This window comes from Protopterus annectens, chromosome 9.part0 (assembly GCF_019279795.1).
Source record: "Protopterus annectens isolate FY-2018-M chromosome 9.part0, PAN1.0, whole genome shotgun sequence".
Taxonomy (NCBI): domain Eukaryota; kingdom Metazoa; phylum Chordata; order Ceratodontiformes; family Protopteridae; genus Protopterus; species Protopterus annectens.
Genome location: NC_056743.1, coordinates 925,941,988 through 925,959,475, shown reverse-complemented (window position 1 = coordinate 925,959,475; position 17,488 = coordinate 925,941,988). Strand labels below are relative to the sequence as shown.

Here is a 17,488-nt window from a genome sequence, read left to right as displayed (position 1 = left end):
CTTCCAGTTACTTCAGCAACTGCAGTTATTAATGTCTAGTTTCACAGTCTGGTGTCTTAAACTTCTTTGCTCTTGATTTCACCTGAGTTCTACCCATGGGGATTCTTTCTCATTATCCTTAATTTCTTTAATTCTATTTATATTTCTATATTATATTATTTATTTATTTATTTAACAAGTAAAAGAAATGGGCCATGAGGAGTCCTTTATTTTTCACAAACTAATTACAGAAAGCATGGTGAGCATACATAAAATATAACACAATAATGTACAATCAGCAGTAAAAAGATAACTTGACAAAACATTTTACAAAATACTGCTTAGTACTACTTGTGATTCATATGCTCCAGGAAATGCAGTCCTGTGGGGGGGGGGGGGTTACAAAACAGCTGCAAAAGTTTACATTGCCATGTAATACATTCTGCATTCACTTTGCTGAATGTTGAACGAAGCAAGGGTGAGAAACTGGCAAAGTGAGTTTGGGAATGAATACCAAATGCTTGACCATAAAGGAAAACTCTACCTTAGAACTAGAAAAATGTACTTTTTCGCTCTGTCTTTTTCTGAGCTATTTCAACACCTCAAAATCATCCTGAGTGCTTCTTATAGAATTTTAATGTTTTTTTTTTCACAAATGGCTGCCAGTGGGGCTTAAACATATCAATGTGATCTTGTTTTTCTTCAACACTTTCTCTTTCCCATCATCCACTTCAAGTCTGCTCTATATAAGTCATGCTAGACATTAGGAAACGGTGTATTTCTATCCCACTGACATTTGATGGGATTAGTGTCAGTCAGTTATCGTATATACCATCTGTAACAGGACTGCTTCTCTTTTACCTGGAATGATCACATTTGTTCAAACTATCTTTTGTAGTCCAAGATGAATTGACAGTCCTTTCCCCAACACTATTTCTGAGATGTCAAAACTGTCAGTGCACTTTGAGATCTGTGCAATTTCATGCATGACTGCAGCTACTGGAAAGGAAGAGATTTGAGAATAATTCTGCAGTGGAGAAAGGTTTTTATGTTTATTTTACCTGACTATAGTAGAAAATGTTTTATTTTCATTTGTTTTTTTAACCAACATCATGGTCTTTTTTCCCCTTACTAAGTAAGTCTACAAGAAAAGATAACTACTTTTTCTATTTTTTTTTTCCAAAATGTTTTTATTCATTTTATAACACAATAACTTAACAGTGTAGTAACAATAAAAAAAAAAACTGTATGCAATGTCCATAACTAAAAAAAGCAATATACATAGGAGAACACTTAATATTTCTCTAACAGATTAGACAATTTTGTCCAAGCAACTAAATGATGGGTTGTGTTGTTCGTCCTTACTTTTATTGTAGCAATCTCATTCTTACAAATGTATTTCAAAAGATGAATAAACTCAACTTTAAAGACAGGAGTAGATTGGGATTTCCAATTTTTAGTAACAATTTTCCTTGCTATAGAGAGGATAGACCATAGTAAAAATGTTTGGTGTTTAGGAATGACTTCAGGAACAGGAACATCAAAAAGGATGAGGGAGTCAGAAATTGTACAGTTGTCATTCCATAGATGTTTACAAAGATATTTAAAGTCTAAACAAAATGGGGAAATTATTTTGCAATTAACAACCGTATGTATCCAGTCAGCATCAGGGTGTCCACATCTCCAGCATTTCATGTCATCTTTCTTGTACATTACTGCAAGTCTGTGTGGAGTGAAAAAACATCTATGTAAAAATTGACACGTGTATACATGCCAGAACAGGGAAGATGTGGATTCCTTCACTGACTCAACTGTAAACAAAGTGTTGTATCTTTTTCTGAGAATACTTGTCTATTAACTTTACTTGAATAATTCCAAAAAGAAACATCTGTTTTGCTAAACTCATTTCTGAAAAATTTGTAAATAACAGATATGTATGAAGCATTCTTAGGTGAGCTATTAATAATTGTTGAGATAAAATCCAAGGTTTTTAAGTTACTCTTATTGTACGCCTCTAATTTTTTTTCTGAGGCACAGATATCTTTTCTTGTTATTCTGCACATATTGTGATTGTTAAAGTACAGGAAAATCACACTTCTAAAAACCTGACTCACTGATAATGACATGTTACAATTAAAGGAGTGGAAAATAATTATATCCCCCCAGTGGTATGTTATTTTTCTACAGCCAAACATTACTGACTTTCTATTCCTAACCTTTGGATGACTTTTTTTTTTGCAGCACAAATGTCTTCTTCTGGCATCATGTTTTTCTCTTTTAATGTTATTCTGCTCATTAACTTATTTAATGTACAACGCAATCACTCTTTAGCAAAACTAATTCCTTGACAATGACACAACTACTGCTTATGCTCTGGGCTGTGTAAGTCTTGGCCATTACTCTGTAGAACTTTTGTAGAAAACTGCACTCCTGATGGTTACAACCATCAACGAATTGAGACATGCAGCACTCCATTCCCGTTCCTCTAACTGAACTTGTGATATGTCTGTCAGTAGGTACAGAGGACTAAAGTTTTGATTCCTATGCTAAGAGTACATGGTTTGAATCTTTCCATCTTCCTTTTCCTACTATGTGACCTTGAGCAAGTCGCTTAAGCAGGCAGTGCTTTGTTGCAATTGGGAATTTTGGCTAGACTCCCTAATAGTCTCATGGCCTGCATGCTTAGCAGCTTTGTATGAACCTGTTTCCCTACCCAAATCAATAGCTTTTCACTGCATGTTAATCTTTTGTGTAATTTTTTTTTTTTTACAAATCATAACTGCAGTGGTGATATGTTTAATGTACAAAACATTTACTTTCTGCAGTGTCTTTTCCTGCTCCATTCCATTCCAGTTTCAGCACACTTCCCCGCAGATGACTATATGAAATTACTTTATCAATGATATTCTCTTGCTGACGTACCTTTTTATATCTGTCATCTGTGTATGTTTTGCCCTTTCCATAGTTCCCCAGGTTTACTGTCTATCTAATAATCATCTCTTGTGAAATAATGTGCATAGCTAATTTTGGAATGCTTACTGCTGCTACTAACGGGAGGCAGTCTTCTGACCATCCACTAATGTGTCTCCCACCAGGCACACTCCACAACTGTCAGACTAATACACAACTGTTTTGTGACCAATATGAACACAAGAAATGCCAAGGAGACAAGCACATATGGCTGTCAAATGAAGATGCTCCATTCACAATAGGTTACACATATGTCTACATTTTCCCTTGGACAATGGTGAAAAAGGCACAGCACAAATTCAAGAATGTCTGCTCATCATCAATTTTCTCTACCAACTACAAAATTTTAGGAAGCATGAGGTGTTGTTAATGCAATAATATTTTAAGAAGAATTGCAGTGTACTTCATCAAGCCCATTTTCTCACATTGTTTTTCCCAGTGCTGCACAAGAACTACTGCGTCACCTTGACTCCTGACTTTCATACACATCAGCCACAGCTTGTCTTCTCTTTGTGTTCTTTTAGTCTTCCCATTCAATTCATAAGTCAGTTGTTTTCCTTACATAGCACTGCTTACCATATTTACCTATGTAATGCATGAATGTCACAATCAAGGGCCTAAGGTTAATAAACTGATTAATGATAAATGGAGTGTTTGGTTTCCTTGTGTCAGTGTTTCATTCTCTCTTTGCCTGGTAGTTCAGCCATACTCTGCCTCAGCAGTTCTCAGTTCTGGATTGTGTGTCTAGTGGATATGGAACTGAAAATTGTAAGTAACCCATTTAATGTTTCAATAGCACAGGATTTCAGTCTAAAGTGAAAACAGAAACAGCGGGCCTATTTAATTCATGTGAGCCTGGCGCTTCACCCCATCACCCCCCCCCGCCCCGTTTATTTACTTATTTAATTTTTTTTTTTACCATGAAGCTTCAGCTGGGAAATAAAACCCCTTTTCAATGGATACCCATGGAGAAAAACTCATGGTTACATATACAAAGTTATTATGAAAATATTTATTATTTATTTATTTGTTGTATTTGTTTACTGGGAAAGTTCACTGGGCCTAAAAGAGCCCATTTTCAGCGGAGGCCCAGGGAGAAAAGCTCCAATAAGAACATAGATACAGAAAAAATATAAACACTGATTGGTGCAGAAGTAGAAATAGTGTTACAGATAGTAAATACAGTAACATATACAGAATATATACATAAAAGCAGGAATATAGTTTGTTTGATCACAGAAATATATACAGAAAATATACATTAAAGCAGAATTCAATGAATTCAATCAGAGATGTATAAACAGAGATATATTAATAGGCATGTTTCGGATGCATGCAATATGCAATATATATATGCAAAATATGCAAAACATCTACTAAAGCAAAAGCATTTATAACTTTACAAGAAATATATTTTAAAATTTAAAACAATTAATTAACTGCACTGTGCAATACACATACATTAAAGTGAATCTTTTACACCAAATTAATAGAAAGACAGTTTTGGTGGTTGCACTGTACAATATGGATACTTTAAATGATTTTTTTACATTGAAAAATTATCTAACTGCAAATTGGCAGGTGAAGTGTCACTATTTATATATGTGTATATGTAAGATGTGTGCTACACTCATGTACTTTATATATATATATATATATATATATATATATATATATATACGCACACACACATACACACATATATATCTATATATATATATATATATATCTATATATATATATATATATATATATATATATATATATATGTATGTATGTATTTAATGTATGTCTGATTCGTTTTCCTTATATTTTTTTTAAACAACAAACCACTCCCTGGAAGCACTCGTCACTTTGGAAGATGCTGATTTCTGTGCAGTCACCAAGACATGATTCAAAGGCACGAAAAGCACCCCTGGCATGCAGGGCTACAATGCCTTTCATACATTCAGACCACAAGCTGAACATGAAAGAACCAAAGGAGGAGGTGTATCCATCTTCATTAAAGATAAATACACCTATAGACTGGTCAAACAGTATGACTCTCTAGAGCTACTCCACGTCCAGTTAACTATAGGAAAAGCCCCCTACCACATCATAGCTAGCTATAGGTCCCCCACCATGAAAGAGGGAAAAGCATATTGCATACCTGGACTTACTGGAGTCACTTGCTATACAGCCCAGCACCTTACTCATGGGTTATTTTAATTATCCTATCATCAACTAGTAAACATATACAACCACAAGCATGCTGGCTCAGAGGTTCTTGGACTTTGTCAATGCAAATGCTGTGGAACAGCTAGTCAGCACACCCACAAGAAGCTCAAATGCTAGTGATATTGCACTCATTAACATGGGAGAGCATTTCACTTCCTGGTGTGATGTCCTCCCTGGTAAAGATCAGACCATAAATCAGCCATGTTCTATGTAATTTTAAGACAAGACACCCCATCAAGCAATAAAACGCTTACAAATTTTTCAAGGACAAAGTACCTCCTACTAAGTTATGGTATAAAAAATTTCAAAGACCCCCCTCGATCACCTACAACAAGGACTCCTATGCAGAGGTGTACACCAATGTCCTGTATAACCACTTAAGCAGTTGTATAGAATCAGCTGTACCTGAACAGATTAAAACCAAGACTTGCCAAAAAAACAAGCCACCCTGGTGGACCCCAGTATAAACAAGATATACAACAAGAGAAAGAAACTAAAGTCCAAGAACAAGAGGGAACTGGCTCAGCAAGTGAAGAAATCCCTCTTTAGCTTAAACAAACAAAATTAGAGATCTTTTCAATTCCTCCAAAGCTAATTATGAAGTAAAACTAGCCTGCCTAGCTAAGGATAATTACAAGAAATTCTTTAACCACATCTGAAATCTAAAAGAGAATACCCAGCTATGTGCTGAAGTGGTTATGGATGTCACCATTCATACTCAAACAGAGGTAATAACCAATCTGCTAGCTGACAAATTTGGAGCGAATGTCACCCTCCCTGTCAGTCCCAAAGTATATCCGATACTATTCCTCAGACTATTATCTCAAGAGAGCAGGTCATCTCGGTGCTCTCCATGGTCAAAAACACAGCATCAATGGGACTAGACAACATCCCAAGTTGCCCTTTAAACAAATTAAAATATAACATAACAGACCCACTTGGATCCCTGTTTAACCACAGCCTGAGAACTGACTCTGTTCCGGTGGAATAGAAGACAGCAACAGTAATTCCTCTGCACAAAGGGGGGACCATCAACCGATCCTAGGAATTACAGCCCATAAGCTTGACTAGCCACATCTACAAGGCCATGGGAAGAATCATTATGGACTTTATTAACATGAGCATAGGTAATCTCCAAACTCTAGCCCCAACCCAGTTTCAGGTCTGTTAAAGGTATACCACCTATCTTGACCTAGCCAAGGCATTTGACACAATCTTCTACTCAGGTATTATAGAGAAACTCTCCCAATTGGGAATTAACCAATACATTACCAGATGGGTAGCCAACTGGCTCACCAACAGGACACATATTGTCAAAGTGGGTGGCTTCACCTCTAGCAAAAGACCAGTCACCAGTGGCATACCACAGGGTTCTGTGCTTGACCCCTTACTGTTAAGAATTTATTTCTCAGAACTCCAGGCAAACTTGGACGGCCTGTGGCTAACCAAGTTCATTAATGGTTGCAAATTGGGAGGAATCATCGAGTCCCCAATGATGTTAATATATTGCAGACAGGGTTAATGCAGGCAGATGACTGGAGCCAAAGCCATGGTTTAAAGCTAAATGCAAAAAAATGCATTATTATTCCCTTTGGTAAAGCTGACATTCCTGCTAATTCCATTATAGACAGCACCTCCTAAGTGTAGACCCAGTGGTACGTGATCTGGGTACTCAGGTTGATAGCAATCTGAACTTTGACCACCATGTATCCACAGTAGTAAGTAAATCCTTCTAAGTGGCACATCTTATAAGTAAGAGCATCGCATCTAGATCACATCTAGATCTAAGGATGTTATAATTCCATTATACTTGGCCCTCATCAGACCAGTAATTGAGTACAGTGCCCCTTTTTGCACGTACCTCATCAGACACCCAGGAACAACTGGAGAGACCACAGAGGTTTCTGACCAAGAAATTACAGGGTACACAAAACAAGTCTTACACAGAAAGACTGAAAGCCCAGTCACTGTATTCTGTCTCCTACAGGTTGATAAGGGGTGACCTGTGCCTGGCTTACAGAGCAGCCTCTGACCCAGCCCTGAAGGAAAAGCTACACATTTGTAAATCAAATGGCAGGAGGGTCACTCGGTCCAGGGTTCTTAATCTAGCCTCTGACATGAAAGTGTCATGCCAGAGAGATTGACGCATCTCCCAGAGACTGCCACTTTTCTGGAATAATCTTCCAGTTAATGTGAAACAGAGCCCCTCCCTGACCCTCTTTAAATGCAACCTAGATCAATGGACAGGTGACTGCAAATTCACTCCTGGGGAGGTGCCCATGTCCCTCCTGGACACAGGAAAACAGTATTAACTAACATAGACCCTTATCTCAGCAAACGTCACACACTTAGCCACCAACAACTGGGGTAAATCGGGATAAGTTTGCTTGGGCTTGTAAGGGCTGTAAGACTGTTAGCCTAGTAACTTCCTATGAACCTATAATGAAAAGGCACATAACACATGCATGCTAAAGTAAATTCAGTTGTATATCACAGCTGCCATCAGTGTTTACATTTTCTTTGAAGACTACAAAATGCTCATGTACTCTACCTGTTTAAGAACGGACTCAAAACTCAGTTGAAGATGTCTCTTCCAATGTATTTGTGCACTAGATGGAAGGATGCCACAAGAAAACATAAAAGACTTTCCTATAAACATTATCGGTGCACCTAGTTGATAGGGTTGCCACCTATCGCACTTCTTGCACAGCAGTCCTGGGGGTGGAGTGGGGTGTTGATACTTTATAAAAAATAGAAGAAAAGACATTTTCTGACTTTTCTGTTGATGTCACGTATATCTTTGATACTACATTTAAGACATTTTACTATATAAAGTAGTATAAACAACCAACATTTAAAGCTCAGCATTTCTGCTGCTTATGTAAATTTGTCAGAAGAGGTGACAACTGCCTTTGAACCCTTGACTGATCTAACTGCTACACTGGAAGCAGCAGTGTATCAGTGTAAGTTCTCTTTCAATCTGCAATAAAGACAATGGAAAACAGGTTCCCACCTATCAGTCTTTTTGTTATAGCAGCTGACGAACTGACATCAGCAGGACTAATTGCCTGTAGTACTTGACAGGGTAAACAACTTAATTCTGTGTGTTTGGGGTATGTCACGCAGGCGGAGACAAATTAATCTGCAAAGTATGTGAGAGGCTTGAAAAAAAGTTGGCAGGCTTTCCCTTCCTTTGATTCCAAGGCAAGAAAATGAAAGTTTTATAAGTACAAGCAGGTTTGTAAACCTACGCAAGATTGGAACCTTATTGTTGAGAGAAAATCAACCTAAGGCTTGAGTTGAAGTGTAAGAGAAGGTGGAGTTTTCCTTTAAGTCACAGAAAACTCTGTCAGTGCAAACAAGTGAAGAATACAATGTAAAGTGTCTACAAAGCACAGTCTGAAGATCTGAAATTGTTGTAATATTGTTTTACTAAAATGATGCGATGTAAGGCCCAGCACGAATCCTTGTAAAGGTGTTGATGTAACTCTTGAGAGTGATTAGCTGCATCACATAGTTCGACTGAATGGCTTGGCATATTTTAACAGTACAGCTGATATTAACTGCTCTCTTTATTTTCTTCTCAGCTCCCTGTTACATAAGCATCTTTCCAATATAAAAGAGTCGGGTAGGCTGCTTTCATGGCTTCCCAGGGAACTAAAAAGGTTCTATAAAAGCTGAAACAAATATGAAGAAACAGGAAATTTAACTATTTTCCTGTATAAACTAAGGAAAGTAACTGTAAGAAACAAAAAACAGCAAAGCTTCATTCATCAAGGAAAGACAATCCTCATCAATGAAAAAACATTGACTGTTCTTAAAAGAAGTACATTCCTTTTAGCAGCAGTGGCCTTAGGTCAACTGATGCCCTAACCAAAAGGACTCCACGGCGCCCCCCACCACACTACCTGGTGTCCCCATCCCGGTCTACCTACATCAAATAAATACTAGAAAAGTGCACCTGCTAGACCGGCGCCCTAGGCGGCCACCTAAGGCCGTAGACAGAAACCCCCAAAGCACCCTATCTCGCCAAATGTTCAGGGCTCAGACTGTAATATTTCACTTTAATACAGTTTATTTTCCACCTTCTTTGCTTCTTTTGTGTAAAGTTTCCAAGAACAACTTAACATGTCCACCTTGCATTCATGAATGGCCTACTCCTACTTTCATTAGATATCTAGTCCAACAGATGATTAGCAAGCATCTTGTTTATGCTGCACTTGGAGCAGGCAGACATCTTACATACTTCATAAAAAAACCCCTCTAATCCCTGTAAAGCAGTAAAAAAATTCTCTCAGACATATCATTAACCTACTTGTTTCCTCTAGCACCAAAACAGATCTTTGAAAGAAAGCTTTGACCATCCCCCCTTACCTAAAGGAAGAAGTCTGGCAATACTAGTTTTCGACCGGTCTCTTCTGCAAATCCCTCCTAGCAAGATAAACAACGTCAATTCACTGACTACTCTCACCAGCATGGTAGTCAAAACCTCACACAGCACGAATACTGTCCTGCTTCAACTTTCTCTCCATTTTGCTCTCTCCCACCATCTGTCTTTCTCTATCTCTCACTAATAGCTCACAACGTATTGCTGACCTAGGCATGTGTACTGTTTGTTGACTTTCAAAAACTTTTTAATTCTGATTTCTACTACCTCGTCCTCCTGTCCAAGCTCATTAAATCATTTTTTTTTTTTTCGTGACAGAATACCCTAAACTTTCTCTTCAGTTACTTCAGCAACTGTAGCTACTGACTTCTTGCTTATCAATCTAACCCTCTTAAACTTCTTTGCTCTTGATTTGACATGGATTCTGCCAATGAGCTTTTTTTCATCATGTCATTTATTAATTCCATTAACTTTAATAATCTTTTAAGTGTAAACACTCTGTTACACCCAGTTGATTTAATATAATCTAGATCTAATAGGTCAATATACATGTGAAAGATAAACTTTAAATTAACTACTATGAAACTAAAGCCATGTTTTGTGGAACATTACTAAAACTAAAGCAGGCTTACAAATCTGTTAAGATGGCAAAATAAATAGAACATTTAAATAACCCTCCTCTTCTCTAGGAGGAAAAAAAATAAATAAAAAATAAATAACAAAGAAGGCACATTAACTGCAATTGCTTTGCAAGATCAGTCTTATGCGTTCCAGGAAGTGGAAAATAAATAAATAAATAAATAATAAATGAGGTAAAAAATATGAGAAGAAGAGCAGAAATGAAGCAACCAGATTGTCTGGGAAGACAGACTCTCAACTTCATGGAGGAGAAAATTAACCAAATGTATAAAGAAGCAGTTTAAAATCAGTAACACCTTAACAGTCTACATTAAAACTAATAACAAAGGACTCAAAGATATTAAAATCAATACTCATATGAGATAATGTCCCTAGAAAGGATTTTCTGAGGATCAGAGAAAGGTGTACTGTGCAAGAAACCCTCCAAGAAGAGATTAAAATGAAATGAGGTTAAAAAAACTGGAAGATTATTCTAGAAAGGACAATTTCTGCATTGCAACCATACATGAAGGATCAGATGATGGAAAGTGTAAAGAAGACATGCAAAGTTTGATAATTAAATGGTCAGGACTACCATTGAGTAAACTGAACATTGAAAGACAGCACAGATTATATATTCTAGCAGTTAATATACTGATGCTGAGGCTGGTAGTAATTAAACTCTAGTCATATCAGCAAAAGGAACTGATGTTAATGAAGTTATGGTAATTGGAGTCCAGTCTTACAAATGGCCAGAATAGGATCTTTGTTTTCAGTGGCCAATCATATACAATGTAATAATTTTTTTTCCAGTTATCAAAATGTGCAAAGAATGGTCTGTTAAAATCAAATGTTTGTATCCAGCTGTCTTGGTGGTTTTCTTCCCCAAGGGAGCTACCAGGAGAAGATCTTGCAGTCAGACAAAACTTTGGTTTCCCGAACATGTGCATCTGATAGACTGGGGGATGACTTTGAACAGACCACCAGTGAAAAATCCTTTCCCATTTTCCAAAGGAAGATGCTTGACAAAGGGAGATGTAAGATTTCTCCAAAAAAGTATGTAACTTCTTGCAAGAGGGTTAATTACAGACTCTGTCTCCTACTGTGGAATAAGAGAAGGACTGAGTGAATCTTTCTCCCAAAAAGTATGTGAATCCTTGCAAGAGGGTTAATCGCAGACTCTGTCTCCTATTGTAGAAGAAGAGAAGGATTGAGTGAATCTTGACCACAAATGGATTATCACAGCTGTGTTACTCTTATATGGACTAATAAAAACTTAAAAAAAAACTCATAAGTGGGTTGTTACATGGATAAAACTTATGGTCCAACACATTTATGTATGGATTCCATGTTTTTCTTGAGAACAAAAAGCAAAGTTGCCTTTGAGAAAGGTGGTGCAGGAAGTTCATCGAATTTAGGGACCACATGCAAGGTTTGTGCATTATAAGCTAGAGTTAGAGCATGACTCCCTCCTTAAACAAGTAGCAATATGCACAACAAATTTTGATATTTTGGGGGAAAAACTGCTTGATTATGGCAAAATTGGATACCTGATACTAACTAAAGTAATTGAAGTATGATGCAAACCTGAACAGGGGTGCTGAAACGTTGTGTTGAGAACAGGAGGAAGATGGGGAGAGTGAGAGAATGAATAAATCTGACTGGATAGAAAGGATAGAAGCAAAGATAAGAGAGAGTTGCTTTAGAAAACTTGACATTAACGCTGAGAGTGGGAAAGAATTTTGCAGAGTATTATAAACAGGAGATGAACTAATAGATTTAGTTTGGTAGCTGAAGAGATTTAAAATAAGAATAAAATGCTGGTTGAACCATATTAGAAACCTCTTGGTCATGTTCCAGCACAGAAAAAGGTTACAACCTATAGAATGAAGACCACTGAAAGCACATGAAAGATAACATGGTCTCATTAAAATAACTTGTAGCCCTTTCAGGTTAGAAAAAGGAGATCAAATGGAGATTAACAGGAGAAGTTGGGAGGCAGATTTATAACTTATAGCAGAAACAAAGAAAATAAATGATAATCTTATAGGGCAATGTAGATGCCAGTTAGGTGCTTACAGAAACATTATTGACTTTTTTTGGGAGGGAAGGCAGACATGGTCAGTGTAGACTGAAATGCAAGTACAGCCAATAGAAGATGCGTGTTATCAAAATAAAGTAAATACTCCAGTAAAACTGATGTGTGTAGAAGAAACACATAAATGTGATTTGGATATAGTTCAGTGTACTAACTGTTAATTTGAGTTTGATAAGGGGGTGATGAGTAAGGCAGCAAGAGTACCATGATGCAAAAGCAGAGGATCAGCCACTTCAAATGATTGCAAAGCTATCCTAAGCAAAAGTTTAGCAGAACAAAAGCATCCACCAATTCTGTATAAGCTAATGGAATATTACTGGCTTTCTAGGGCACCACAAAAAACAGATAATGTTAACCTGTATATTCAAAGCTAAAGTGCAGTCTGTGCTTTCACAAGAAAACTCGCATCATTTAAAAAGAATGCAAACCGTTTATTAAATAAACTGGATGGGAGGTCTACAGTGCATAAAGATCTGAGGCTAGGAGCAGGGGTGGTTTAGTCTGTGTGCTTAAAGCATTTTTGACTGGAAATAGACTGTCTACCCTGCTTGGATTACTTCTGAACACCTACTAAATTTAATAATTCTGTAAAATAATATTTCAAAATAAGTTTTTATTTTTTGATTTAGGACGTTTTTATGTTCACTACTTCTACTACCATTTTCTTATTTTTTTCTCCTTTTTAATATATAGTGATTAACTAGACATACAAGAACTGAAAAACTTTCACACAGAGAAGTTTCTTACACTGTTTTATAATTCATGTTTAAAACACCTTTACTAAGTTGTCACACAAGACATAGGTAAACACAAATTAACAGAAAAGAAAGCAAATGATATTAACATTTTTTCCACCTGCATCCATTTTACATTATACATATTTTCGTCCTTCGTAATTATTATCAGCCCAACATTACATAAATTGCTGAAATCCTGCCTTCCCCTAAACCTCACTCCTCCACCTTCTGGACATTAGTGTGCATAAAGTGTTCCCAAAATTTCCATTTACTTCTATGCAGTTTGCTCCTTCACTTTTATAAAGATTTCTCTTCCAGTTCTTTTAACTTTTTAAAATACTTCAAATACAGTTGGAGTAGACCTTGATTTCCATTTTCGAGTAATCACTTTTTTGGCAGGCAAGAGAATTAAACAATATAATACCTTTCAATGTCTAGGCAATTCAGATCCTGTGTCCCATCTCAAAAAAATATATCTTTAGTTACAGCCATTTGCAAACCCAATATTTCTGACAGACTACACTGTAAGAATTTTTAAAATTTGCCAACTCATTAACACTTTGAAAATGCATGTTCCTAGTTACCTCTTTCTTCTCCCATCACACCTCCAACATTTGCTACCTACTTGAGGAAAAATTATTTTAAGTCTGCTTGGGGTATAAAAAAATACCTATGCAAAAACCTCCAAGCAAAGGTCTTAAACCTTCCGGACTTTGTTACATACTTGAAAATCATACATATGTTCTCCCATTATTCCCTTGTAAATTGATTTTCCAGTCTCTCTTCCCAATGTTTTTTAGCCTCTCTGATTGATTCTTATAGTCATAATGCAATATTGTATATGCCTTAGTAATTATCCCTTTTTAAAAGCAGCTTCTGTTCTAGATTTGACTACCCCCCAAAAGAACAGGTCTCACTTAAGATTCCCCTATTCCTTTCTCTTTGCTATACTCTGATATCAATCCCTGGTAGGGAAGGTGGTACCTGGTCTGCCATACAAACATCTTCTTGGCCTCATCCTACTCTATTACCTTTCCTGCCCTAGTTATTTGCTCCCAATACTTTGGTCCCTTTGACAGTTTTCTTTAGTAAATTCCAGACCCCTCTTGCCTATTTTGAAGTACCCCTACTTGCAGTCATCCCTTCTGGCAAAATCTCCCATCTCCAGTCTCCATTCTCCATCCCCATGCTGGCTTAGTTCTTAGAAAACTTTCTGCAACTTTATGAATATAGTATTCTGAATGGTTGTTATTATTCTCTTTAAGTATTTGTACCCCATATCCCACTGTCTTTTTATTTCTTGAACTCCCCTCCTGCATTATCATCCCTTTCCATTTTGAATTATAACCTTCTACTTATGTTATGTATATGAGCCTTAACTGTGTGGATCTAAAATATCCCTTCAAATCAGGTAATCCTAAACCACCTTGTTCTATGGGAAAGATCAACTTATCCCACTTAATTATTGCTCTCTTCCTCTCTCAGATAAATTTCTTCATCTCTTTATTGTTCACAATTCTCCTCTGTTTTATAAAAAATATGCCTGACCCATATAGAAAATTAAAAAGACTAAAAACATTTTCACTGCTTGTATCTTACTACGCATATTTGTAAACAAGAGCTTCTAGTTTCTCAGGTTTTGTGTTATCTTCTGGTTTGTCTCTTCCCATTTATCCTTAGTACCATACTAGAAGCCTTTTTAATCCATACTCCTAAATACTTCATCTTATCCTGCCCTATAAATATGAGTACTGCTGAACTAATCTGTATGTGGGTACATAACTTATGGCTATAGCCTTTGTTTTACCTTCATTAATTGTATATCCCCAAAAGACTTGAAACTGTCTCAAAATGTTCCACAACACTGAAATGTCCTTTTCTGGACTTATCCAGCAATAAATAATATCATATGCAAATAAAGCCAACTTTTCTTGATTACTGTACCAAATGCATTTTTGAGTCCCTTATTTTCTTTGCCAATTTCTCTAAATATAAAGCAAATAAGAAAGGGGAAGGAGGACACTTCTGCCTGGTTCTTCTGTTCAAGCACAACTTATCACCACTTTAATTCTTGCCTCTGATACTTCATAGGGAATGCAGATGCTTTTATTGATCTTCTCATAAAACCCAGCCAACTCTGTTGAACGCTTTCTCTGCATCAAGACCAACCAACAGCAACATTTTCTTACATTCTGCTTCCATCTGGATCATCTTTGTTCTATTAATGTTGTTAAATGTTTGCCTCCCCCCACAAAACCACAATGATCCATATTTATCAGTTTTGGCAACACCATTGCCATTTGTTTAGCTGGTATAGACAAGCACTTTATAATCACAGTTTAAAATTGAAATGGGTCAGTATGAAGCCACATCTGATGCGTCTTTACCATTCTTAGGTAAAACAGTCACCACAACATTCTTCAAGATATTGGTTCTTCCACTCCTTTTAAAATACTGTTAAACAAAATCTTCCAGATCTTTATTATTTTCTTCCCTCCTAACTTTCATAGGAACACCATTTGTCCCTGGAGACTTTCCTGAAAATTGATTAGATATCATCATGTTTATTTCATCCCCTCCTGTCTTAACTATTAGTTGTTGAATCTCATCTACCTCTATCTTTGGCATAACTAAATCTTCTATAAATATTTCCATTTGTCTTCTTTCCTGATTTCCAAATTTTTCTGCTTTATACAAATTTTCATAAACTTTCCAAAATATTTCTAAAACCTCTGCAGGATCTCTGATAATTTTTCTTGTTACAGGCTCCCTAAGTTTGGTAACAACCCTTTCTACTTTCTGCTGCCTAAGTCGTGCTAAAAGTTTTTGTGCTCTGGAGTTATTATCAAAAATTGTTGCTTAATCTTTCTAAACTGGTGCATGTTATCCAGATACTCTCTTATTTTCTCAGTACTTTGCACTTGTGTCTCTTCTTGTTCCGTGAGATTCCCCTTATGCTGCACCACTTTAACCTTTGTTATCCCCTCTAAGTAATTCATACTACGTATTAACCATATCTTGTTCTCTTTTTTTCCTTTCTGTTTTTAAACTCCATTTTCACATTACCCCACTCACTAGCTATAATTTCTGAAGCATTTTCTGTCCTTCCTAATAACTCTCAAATAACTAACTCTACCTATTCCTTAAATTCCTCTCTTTTTAAAAGGTAGATAGGAAAGCACCAGTGTCTCATTTTTACTTCATTGCCTTGCATTTTTATATTAGGTTTTATTGGTGCATGATCTGGAAAAGTTATTGGTTGTGTGTAGAAACTTTTAAATAAATGTAAATGTTCCTGTGAAATATAATTTCTATATAGTCTAGCCCAGTTATTGTACCTTAGGGAATAATACGTAAACTCTGTCTGAATTCCTACTACTAAATTCACGTTTTCCACACCAAATATTTTCATAAGTTTCTTCAGAAATTGACACTCTTTTGTTATATGTTCCCTTCTAGGTCCACCTGACACATCCTCACTATTGTAAATCAAGTTTCAGTTACCACGATTAAGTAATATTCCCTGCTGAATGCTGAATATTTCTCCCAAAATTTACATAAGCTCCATAATAGTAGTTTTTGATGGAATACAAAGCAGTGTAATCATCTTCCCTTGCCAGTAGCCTCTTACTACCACAAGTCTACTATTAGTGTATTTGTTCCTCTTCTACCACAATTGGAGCCCCTCTAGCAGTTATTAATGATTGATCCTTTTTTCCTTTGTCCCAGATATTCTGCTGAAAGCCCATCCTGAAATCCTTTATTTGTCAAATCCACATGCTCATTTCTTACCAAATGTGCCTTCTGCAGTGTTGCTATTTGCACTCTGTGTTTCTTGATGTAATTCAATACTCATTCCTTTTTGTCAATACCTGTAAAACCATTTATGTTTCATGATAATATGGACAGCATACCCATTATGATGAAAAGCTGTTGTTACCACCTATTACACATGAGAGTTTTTTTTGAATGAATGTTTACTTCCAACTTTTGTGTTACATGCATAGTCTAATGTTTGGAAGGCTGCTCTTAAACAATTGTTTCCTCTTGTCTCCATTTGAACCTATGTCACATTTTCAACACTTTTTGTTTTTAATAAAAACCATAAAACAAACAACTAAAAGCATTTTCAAAACACCCCCATCCCCAATTAACAAATAGACATAAGAATGCATATCTTCAAGCATGAAGTTCAACCCTCCAGATTAGAAGAAATGCCCCCAAATTAACAGCTGCACCCAAATGTATTACCTAACCTAAATTTGTTTGCCCATGCTAAAGCACATACTACAGCCTGTGTTCCCACTTATACTGATTGCTGTATGACATTTTCTGATCTCTATTCCCATACAGACGTGAAAAACAACCTGTATGCTTTCAGAAAACATTAACATTTTAACCCTAAGAAAACGTGTAAATAAAACTAAATAACTGTACACTGTTCTATTAAATGCATTATAGTATTAAGGCTTTTAGGGATGC

General features: G+C 36.4%; 1 protein-coding gene across 1 annotated transcript in view; it reads right to left on the bottom strand.

The window, feature by feature from the left end:
* The window catches only part of INPP1 (inositol polyphosphate-1-phosphatase), a 298,246-nt gene that overhangs the window by 1,932 nt on the left and 278,826 nt on the right, over positions 1 to 17,488 (bottom strand). The gene's annotated exons all lie outside the window — the stretch shown is intronic.